Consider the following 11,551-nt stretch of genomic DNA (forward strand, 5'->3'; position numbering starts at 1 on the left):
TTAAAGGGGATGGGGTGGACATCTTGGTACCGCACTCAGTAGATAAGAAAGACTCGTTATCGAATTTGGTTCAATTCACTGTACATATTAACATAAATTTAACAGGATCTAAGAAAGAACTATGCAACTTGGTCATAAATTTTTTTTGTTTATCATCCATAAATCCTGAGTAAGTCTTTCCAAATATGGTTTATTCAGTTAGTAATTATATTAGAAATAGTAACAATAGCTATTTAAGAAATATTCCCCCTTTGAAAAACTTCTTAACAATTGTAACAATAACTAACCCAGCCAGGCATTGTGCTAAGCACTGTATATGCATTAATACATATAATCTTCTTGCTTGCTTAAGAAGAAGGTACAGTACACTGTGATTTATGGATGAGTAACTTCCCTTGAGGAAGACTGAAAAGCGAGATGTGGAAAGATTAAATAACTTCACGATGTTCTTAAACGACATAGCTAGATATCCAAATGGACATTGAAATTGAATGAAGTCGATGTCCTTTATTACTTCCCTGCCTTTGTTTTCTCTTCTGCTTCTGTGATCTATAAAACATGACATTGATGAAAACAGAAAGTTAAATGTGAATCCTGATTGTTGATCTTATGTTTTATTTGAAACTGTAGCTGTTACAATCATTTGACAAATCAACCTATAAAATATGGATAGCTTTTTCACAACTCAAAGATCAGTTAGTTAAAATGTATATTTAAAAGCAAGAGAGAAATGCTGGACTAGGTTTCACAGCTAATTGTCTCAAATTTAACATGCTTATATAGTTAGTTTAGTTAATTTCAGACAAAGTATAATCAAATCTGATAAGATACATTAGAGGTGATTATGTTTACATCGTCTGAATTAATACTTGTCTCTGCTGAATTATTCTATAGACCTCCAAACGGATTTACAGAATTAAGAGAATTCTCCTAATTTTTAAGCCCAGGCAGGCGAAATAAAGAAAGATCAGGATAGAAATATGTTGGACTTAATCAAAACAAATGCCAAGAGAAATGTACCTTGAGAATTTTTATTGTACCATCAACAAATAGATGTACAGAATTAAGACTCCTCCTAGGTTTTGAGCTCATGCTGGCCAAATGAATAAAAATCAGGACAGAAATGTGTTGGACTTAATCAAAACAAATGCCAAGAAAAATATACCTCGAGAATTTGCATTGTACCATCAATTCTAGTATTGATTGTAAGAGAGATTACACCCTCTTGGGTGGAGTTGGTTTCCAGATTTCTGCCAGAATCCTTTAAGATCCCCTGGAGTGCTCCAATTTTGCTGGAGAATAGGCTAAATGCAAGGCAAATTTTAGATAAAAGCTACTTCTTAATGCGAAAACTGTCACTCTCTAATAAAAGGTAGTAAGAACCCAGTGATGAATAGATAATGTTTGAGAATGAATGACATCATTATTTTTTTGAGAGTGGCAGACTGAAATTATACTCTAAACTAATCAAACAGTTTACAAAAATCAGCAATGGGTAGTCTACCATATTCAACTTACCTTTATCCTGTGAAAACAGCCAAAATGATCAAACAGAAAGTTCTGACATTATTGAAACAATTACTTAATAACAAAAATATGATGGTTATAACGTTTTATAATGTTTTAACTGTGTCATTTCAAAATCTAAAGTAATTTTAGAATTACCCTCAAATAATATTTCATATGATTCACGTTAAGCGTATATTATCTCATTCTGTTATCTAAAACAAGACCTCATAAACTGTACTTAACATCTTAGGACATTTCCAAAATTCAGGACATTAGATAAGGCAGAACATTGTATGCCACAATCATCTTAGACAAATTAACATGTAATACTCATATATTTGAGAGGTTGACTATGCACAATATATTTTAATTACCTTTCTAATATCACTTTAATGTTAGTGGTGTCTCAGAGTGCAAAGTACATTATTTCCTGTCACTATCTTCACTAACTAGTAAAGACCCCTTGTTAAATATATTTCAACTTCCTATTTTCAAGCATATGACTCTCTATGGACCAATGAATTTAGTCACCAAGCTGGCCCAAGAAGGTGAGAAAGGCTCAGTTAAGCCCTATAAAAGAAAGTCATACAGCTTCTGCGTGTGACACAAAATGTTGAAGTACTTTTCCTATTGCCTCATAATTTCAGCTAAAGTCCGAATGCTTGGAACAATAGTTGATAAAAAGACTGTAGATTAACTTCCAGAAATGGCTTGAAGAGCTTTCAAAAGAACAGTCAAGGTTTTGTTCTCTTCTACTACCACAAATATTTAATTGAAGTAGGAGAATATATCAGATTTGGCTGTCATTGGCCTTGGGAAAAAGAACAGAACATGGTAAAAGAGCACTTAGGAGAGCTTGACATATGTCCTCTGGAGTTGGGGCACAAATGAACATACAGATTGATGCCTGCGCTGTACCTATACCACAAGTCTGTATATGGAAACCTGGGTAGAACAACTGTCAAGACAGGATGAGGGGAAAGGGCCACCTGAACTACCACCTTTTGTCACAGCAAGATTTATGAGTCTCCTTGTGCAAAAAGAACCTAGCAACATGAGGTTGTGTGGTATATCTTTACAGACAGGATCTGAAGATGGTGGAGCAATAAAAAATATTGCTTAGGATCACATTGCCTACCTAAGGTACATTTTCAGTATACATGTTATCAGGGCCTTTCAAGAACCTCTACCTACACTTCACAAAAAGCCACCTGTTCTAAAGAGGTATTTACACTAGGCCAATTATATTGCAGAGAAGACTATAACAGCAGGAATAATAAAACTAAGAATGATATTATAAATAAAATGAATAATAAAATAATAATAAAACTAAGATAGCAGGACTGTGACCTTCACAAGTGTTTCTCAGGTCTTTTTTCTCCCCATACATGAGCCAGGAATGCTAGAGGATCTGGTGTTGCATAAATGCCTTTCTTCCGAGAGGGAATCAGGCTCTGATAGTCATCTCCCCAGGAGAGTAGTCCTTTGCTGTAGAAAATGATATGGGCATATTTCAAATGGTTTCTTTTCCCACCCCCAGCCACAACCACAAAGGGATAGTTTTGGCTTTTAACCAAGAGAATCTGGTAGATTCCTAGAGGTGAAATCTATGAAACCTTTGGAGTCCCCTAAGTCTGTGGCTTCCAGGAGTTTTCATTCTCACGTTGGTCCACTTTCCAGCTCCAGCAATTTGTCAATTTCCACCAATTTGTCAAACTTACTGTCTAAGAATTTCTACTATGTTGTGGATCCAGTGGTGTCTGCTCCAGATGAGCAGATCTTAGCTGTGATTCTCTGTATTTGCCTACATTTCCAGAATCACAACTTACCAGAGCAAAAACCCAAAAACATAAGCCTCCAAGGGAAACAGTGCAGGGGTAGGAAAATTTGAACTGTAACTTATGAATTGAGAGGCTCAGTGTGCACAACTCTGAGAGTTAAAAACTCCTGGGGGTACCAGTCATCAATAGGGTGCCCTACTTTTGGGAGTTTTACTTCCAGGTGTCCCACCAGGTTCTCATAATGAATATTGGAGAAAAATCCCCTTATGATTCCAGCAGGGGGAGGCGAAAAGAACCAAGGTGAAATACACCACTGCATTTTGTTCTCAAAAAGGCCTGTCCTCAGGAAAAACTATTTTACTAGAGCCTAAGCTGCCTGGAAGGTGGAACTATTCAACTCCAGCCCCTCTAGCCATCCAGTCTCACGGGAGGGGCAGAGAAGCACTGGTGAAGTTCAAAGTCAAAGGACACAGACTCACCAAAGACTGAGACCTCATCACAGAACTCTAGAACACTTTTCCTTCCCACTCACCTTACCACCAAATTACTAAAGGCCTATTTATCACAGTTCCTTTTACCTTGTGCATCATGGCTGACTAACAACAAAATATTTCAAAGCATATTAAAGGTGAAAAACTACTTTGAAGAGACTGAACAAGCATCAGAACCAGAGTCACATATGACAGGCATGTTGGAATTAAAAGATTAGGAATTTCAAAAAACTATGATAAATGTGCTAAAAGCTTTAATGGGAAAAATAGATAACATGCAAGAGGAGATGGATAAAGTAAATAGAAAGATGGAAATTCTAAGAAGGAATCACAAAGAAATGCAAAGGATCAAAACCACTGTCACAGAAATGAAGAATGGCTTTGAAGGACCCTTAGAAGACTGAAAACGACTGAGAAAAGAATCTCTGAGCTTGAGGATATATGAGTACAAACTTCAAAAACTGAAAAGCAAGCTAAAAATATATGCAAATTTCCCAAATCTAGAGACTGGATAAATACATTGTAATATATCAGTACAATGAACCACTATTCAGCAATTAAAATAAATTAACTACTGTTGCAACTTCAATTAATCTCAGAAATACCGTATTGAGTGAAAAAAGCCACACACAAATAGTATATATTGTATAATTTGACTTATATGATATTTTAGAATAGATAAAACTAATACTTATGGATAAAAATCAGTTCTGTGTGCGTGTGTGTGTGGAGTGGTGGGGGGCATTGCAGTGACTGGAAAAGGTCACAAGGCTATCTTTTGGAGTAATGGAAAAATATTCTGTATCTTCCTTTGAATGATGGTAACACATGAATATATTGTAAAATTTCATCAAACTATACACTTAAGTTCATTGTATTTTGCCATATAAAAATATACAGTAGGACAAAAAATATATTATTTGGCTATGTCCATTCACTATGCAATCAAATTGTTTAATTTGTTTCCTCAATATTTTGATTCTTATTTCCAATATCTCTGAATTTTATTTATAATTATCCTTTATGTGTTCAATATCCTTCCTATTCTTTCTGGAGATATTTACCATGCCTTTCTGTTTAATTTTTGTCTTCAAGGCTCTATGAATTTTCTTTTGTGGATTGGTCAATTTTTTTGCCTTTGTTGCACAGTGATTTTTGCTTTTCAGATAACTCATTTTATTTCTTTGTAAATTTGCCTTTTAATCCCTAATGAAAGTCAGCTCTTTTCATTATTAATGACTATCTGGGGTTGGCCGACAGCTTAGGTCTTAGTTTATGCTTTTAAAGATGAGTTGAGGAGTTGATAGGCAGAGAGTCTCTGTTATTGCAATTTGGGCTTGCCCCTTTCTTTCTGCCACTTCCTACAGTGCTCCTTGATTAAAGAGCCTGTTGCTTTATCTTGTGGCCATTCATCCTCCACTGAAATTGCAAGGCACTCAGGGTGGGTAAGGGGGATGCTCAGAGCCTGCCAGGCAGCTTGCCTGTTTCTACACAATCTACATAACAACCAGGCTTCAAAATCATCCTGAACAGCCTCTGAAAAACTGTAAGGCTTATGCTGAGTTTTGTACTTCATGAGTATATATAGAGATATAGAGATATATAGAGATATAGAGGTACATAGATATATAAATATACCTATCCAGACTCTGGAAAGTGCTTAATCTCTTTTTCTTGGTTCATTCCTATATTTCTTTCAGGCTTTAGTTTTTATGTTACATGAACAAAAAAAAGCTTCCTTGACAATATTGTCCCCTAAGGTAATTAAGTTAAGAATCACCTGTACTTCCTAAGGTTAAGTTGTCAAAGGAACCTAGCATTTCCTATGCTACAGGAATTAACTAATCCCTGGGATTAATAGCAGTTTATTTGTCTGTTTCACCCTGTAGACAAAAAGCCTTATAAGAGTACATAAATCCCATTTTCAATTTCATTTCTAAAACTGCCTAATCTATCTTTTTATATTACTAAAAAAGTAAAGAGACATGTACAAGGTAAAACGTAACATGAGGAAACATAAGGAAAGCCAAACTTTGGTTAGATGCATTCAGTGGAATAAAAATTAAAACGTCTCACACACACACACACACACACACACACCCTACCTTCACAGAAGTCGTTATTTCACTGCTTGTTCTAAATAGCAAAACAAAATGAGAAAAAAATATTTCTAGGTATAAAAAAATAACTCTAGGGGCTGGCCCCGTGGCCGAGTGGTTAAGTTCGCGCGCTCCGCTGCAGGCGGGCCAGTGTTTCGTTGGTTCGAATCCTGGGCGAGGACATGGCACTGTTCATCAAACCACGCTGAGGCAGCGTCCCACATGCCACAACTAGAAGGACACACAACGAAGAATATACAACTATGTACCGGGGTGGGGGTTGGGGGAGAAAAAGGAAAAAAATAAAATCTTTAGAAAAAAAAATAATAACTCTAGTTATTTCCAAATATGGAATTCAACTACCATCATGTCTAGATAGGATAGATACAAATAGGGCAATAGGAAACTTTTGAAAGTGGTGGATATGTTTATGGCATAGATTGCGGTGATGGTTTCTTATCTCACCAAGATTCTTGCACACATATAGCTAGAATAATAGACCATGGTGGAGATAAAGGAAAAATTTTTATTCTTGAACTAGCAGTTAAGGATATTCAGCCATTTTGCTTGATAGAGGTAGGAGGGAAGCTTGAAGAATACTTACCTGTTGGAAATTTCACCTTAGACCTGGGGCTCTAGAATGGGATGGGGGTGGGAACTTCCCCAAAGATCTACTTTTGTTAGTGCCACCTAGTCAATTCCCACTCCCAGCAACGCTGTGTACAGTAGAGCGGATCCCTGCCCAAACTTTTTGTGCCATCTTCTCATCTCCCAGGGCTGTATCAGACAATTCTCCACTGCTATTCATGGAGTTTTTGTGGCCAATTTTGTCAGAAGTGGGTGACCAGATTCTTCTTCCTAGTCTAGAAGATCTGCTGAGACCTGTCCACCATGGGTGACTCTGCTAGTATTTGAAATACTGGTGGCATAGTTTTCAGTACCACAGCAACCTGCAGCTGCCACAGTATGACAACCAACAGACAGTTGGTGTGGTTCCCTGGTTGGGAAATGAACCCAGGTGGCGGTGGTGAGAACGCTGAATCTTAACACCAGTCTGCCAAGGCTGGCTAAAGATCTATTTAGGCCTGAGAAAATCTGAACTCTCAAACTGATTCAAACATTTTGGTTGCATGCATCCTTTCCATTGTTTCAACTTTGCCAAGGACTTAAAATCTCACGTGGTTCAACCAAAACAGTGATTATAAGCATGGACTCAACATTAGGCTAGATCTGGGTGAAAGAGCCTAGATCTTTTCATTTTGTGAAAATGACTTTGGGTAAGTTACTTGAAGTCTGGAAGACTTAATTTGCTTACTGAATAAAGACCAATATTTTTCTGCAAAGCATTATCACAAATTATAATAACATGAGTAAAAGAACATATTTGATGAATGAGTAAGAATAGAGAGAAAACAAAGAATTAATAGCATGAAATAAAAATCCAACAATATGACATGTTATCTACAAAAATATATCAAGGCATTTACGCAATACAGACAGAGCATTGTAAAGTTTCAGAGGGAAGAGCAATCACTTCCAGTATATACTGGTCAGGTTGTTGATGCAAAGGGGTCTTGCAAGAATCGTAATCTTAGAATAAATGTATATAAAGGCAAAGGAATTTTAGACAAAGGGACAGCAGCGTAATTCAAGGATTAGTGATGGGAAAGATTCCAAATTTGTCACTCAACTTTGAGTGCAGATTAAATAGAAATTGTTGTTGAGGAAAAATGAAAGACAATGAGAGAGTTGACAGGTAAAATGGGAGAGGAAATTTTGTTTAATTTTATTTATCTGAAAGACAAGATAAAACAAGTACAAGTTACTCAACAGAAGATTAAAGTGAAATAAATAATAAACTTTTTAAAGTACAAGTTTAGAAAAAACAAAAAAAATTAGTTAAGGATTTGAAAAGCACATTCTCATTTTTAATAAAATAACAAAGTAATTAATTATAATGTTTTAGGGCTCCACAAATAAAACTACCATACTTCTACATCAAATTTTAGTAACATAAAAACTAATATTTCCCTATATTAAAATAAGATTTCCATACTTCTTCTTTTTTATATTAGCTCTTCTTCGTCTTTTTCTTGTTATTGTTGCTATAACATACATGATCTGACCTTCATTCTCACAGGGCCATAAATTCAAAATCTAAGCTCTTTATCTGTAATGTATTTAAAGTTAAGATTCTGCTGAAATTGTTAGAAGGGAGATTGAGTATAACCTTCTTTTTCCAAAAACGTGAGACTCAAGATACACAATTTGAAACAGATAGCATGAGTTGCACTTTATATTAAGTAAGCAGTTTCCATATACTTACCACATAAATACTCTGTTAATCTTGTACTCGCAAGTCTGGTTAAGGTTAGAAGAAGATCTATATCAGCTTAATGAACTCTACTTCTGCTGACGTACTCAGAAAAGGTACTTTAAATTACAAAACGTTACTCTCACATAGAACAGGAATTTTTAACATAAGCTAAAATTCAAAGAATGTCATTTTAAATAATTCTTCATGATGTCCTCTTTTATCAAAAAGATTTTTAAGGATTTATTTGGACAGTGTTTTATGCCAACAAATATGTACTTACTACAAAAGGCTCAAATTAAACTGTTCAGTATGCAGTTTGTTTAAGAGTGCCTATTGTTTCCCTCATTAATCAATAATTTCATCAAGATACATTATTTAGTCTTCTATAGACAGTATAAAATTAGGGTCGATATTAATAAAAATATACCTGTACATCAAAATGCAACATTGACAGCATATTGTGGGGGAGGGGAAAATTCCTCCCTTCTCCTCTTGGTTCTTATGGCTGGTTGAATAATTAAAATGACATAAGACAGATTAACAGAAGAAAAAACAATTTATTACATTCATACCGGAACCCCACATACATGAGAGAGTCAGAGATCCCACATACAGGAGAGGTTCAAAGACAAACGTAAAATGAGATATTTGTGCTATCTTGAGCCAAGGAATAGGATAGGGGCCTGGGGCTTCAGAGAGGAGGAGGGTAATTCACAGGATCATGGGGAGCAGATGTTCAGTAATTAGATGTTTGCCCTGCCATATAGATAGTTCATAAAAACTTATTGCTGGTAATAACTCTTAGTAGGGGCAAGACCCCCAATTTAAATTCTTTGAGGGACAGGTAAAAGTTTCTCTGGAGCCAGCAGGGTTTCAATTGCCTTTAGCTTAAAATCTTCCACGTGTAAAAGTGGCACATCTTGGGGCAGTCTGTTCTGAACCCCTTCAATATCATAGAGCTATACGTATGTTTTCATTTTCCTTGCCCTAACTTTATGCATAATCTCATTACAGAAGAGATAAGAGAAAAAGAAAAAAAGAGTTTATAAATGAATCTTTATTAGTGGGAGCATTATTTACAGTTGGATTTTCAAAAAATAGAACACCTTCACTTGAAAGTTAAAAAAAAATAACATGTTAAAACAAATACATAATACCAGAGGCGAGAAACTTAAGTTTTGATCAGATTATGTTGGATAATGACACTAAATTTGAGTGTATTAATTTGAATCTATTTACTGTTTTTTAGCTTATAAGCATCAATTTTCTCATCTATATAGTGTAAATAGAATTACTGTAAATGATATAGGGGTAGTTAATACCCAAGGGAAATAATAAGGCAATTGGGATAAAAAATTATATAAATGAAGTACATTTTTAAACCTCTAAAATACTTTATCCTCAAACACAGGATTTTTAAATTAATAAGCAAAGCACCTAACAACCAAATAACCTTCATATAAGTTCTAAAAGTCTGTTTTATAAATGATATCTTCTAATCAGCAAGAAGTTAAAGAGAATTAAAAACAAAACTTCAAAAACATAATTCTTGTATTTTCATTAATGTTTATTTTTAATTTTTAATTTTGCTAAGGAAGATTCACCCTGAGCTAAGATCTGTGTCAATCTTCCTCTGTTTTGTATGTGGGTCACCACCACAGCATGGCCACCAACAAGTGGTGCAGGTCCACCAAAGCAGAGTGTTGAACTTTAACCACTAGGCCACAGGGCCAGCCCCACTAATGTTTCTTTTTCATCTATTGTGCCATGTTAGGAGAAAAACGTTATAACAGTAATGTTTATTTCTTATCTATTATTTCATTTTAGGAGGAAAGCATTCTAATATTTTATACAGTGATGACAAATACATAACAGAAATAAATCTCATGAACCAAAAAAGTAATAATATTAATAAAATGAGATAAATCAGAAAAAGTATAATTACAATTTTTTCCTCATTTTTGCATCAAAAACTAAACACTGTCTAAAATTTACAAGGCAAGTTATGAAGGTAATTCAATATCAAGCAAATATAGTGTAAAGAAAATATTATTCATATAGCAATAAAATGCACTTAAGGAGGGAAGAATATACGACACATATAAAAGTAGAAAAAAACATACAAATATTTATAATTGAAAACTGGAGAAGTCATCACAGGAAAAAGAGAAATAGGAGAATTATGAGTATTTCCCTAAAATCTATGCAACTATCTTTGAATACCTTGACAAAAGAAAATATTTTCTAGGACATTTTGTTTTCTATAAAAAGTACCTCAAACAGATAGATATTCTAAAGTGAAAATGAAAGCAGTTAAAAAGATAGCAGTGACCTAATGTCTCGCACTAAAAGGAATATGTTGAAGACATTTCATAAGAGGATTCTTATAAATTCAGTGTTTGGGTCCCTCCAAAATTTATATGCCAAATCCTAACTCCCAAAGTGATAGTATTTGCAGGTGGGGCCTTTGAGAGATGATCAGGTCGTGAGAGCAAAGCCCTCAGGAATGACATTAGAACCCTTAGAAAGGAGACTCCAGGAAGCTCCCTTGCTCCATCTGCCACGTGAGGACACAGCAAAAAGATGGCCGACTATAAACCAGGAAGTGGGCCGTCATCAGACACTGAATCTTGATCTTGGGACTTCCTAGCCTCCTAGTTCTTCCCAGTTTTCAGAACTGTGAGAAACAAATTTCCATTTTTTTTTCTTTCTTTTTCTGCTTTATCTCCCCAAACCCCCCTGTACATAGTTGTATATCTTAGTTGCAGGTCCTTCTAGTTGTGGGATGTGGGATGCCACCTCAACGTGGCCTGACCAGCGGTGCCACGTCCACGCCCAGGATCCGAACCCTGGGCCGCTGCAGCGGAGCACGCGAACTTAACCACTCGGCCACAGGGCCGGCCCTGAAATTTCCACTTTTTGTGTCACCTAGTCTGTGGCACTTCGTTATAGTAGCCCAAACAGACTAAGACAGGAGCCTCTTTCAAAACATAAAGAAATGGATTATTTCTGCGTTCTTCAAATTTTTCAAGAAAATAGAGATTGAAGGAAAACACCAAATACTTTTCCTTAATCCATAAAAACACTGACACTAAAGCTTGAAGGAAAGGCACATTAAAATATGTATATATTAAAAACTCACCTATAAATTAAAAAAATAATAATATCTTAGAAAGTAGAATTCAGGAGGTTATTTAAAGAATCATCACAACCTAGGGGCATTAATATGAGGAACGCATATTTTTTCAATTATGAAATTCATTATATAGTACATTTTATTGAAAAATTCAATAAATCTTTGTAGAGTTAAAAAACACTTCTATTTATATTTGGGATGTAAAAAGATGGGTATGG

The sequence above is a fragment of the Equus asinus genome, chromosome 3 (genome assembly GCF_041296235.1).
Source record: "Equus asinus isolate D_3611 breed Donkey chromosome 3, EquAss-T2T_v2, whole genome shotgun sequence".
Classification (NCBI taxonomy): domain Eukaryota; kingdom Metazoa; phylum Chordata; class Mammalia; order Perissodactyla; family Equidae; genus Equus; species Equus asinus.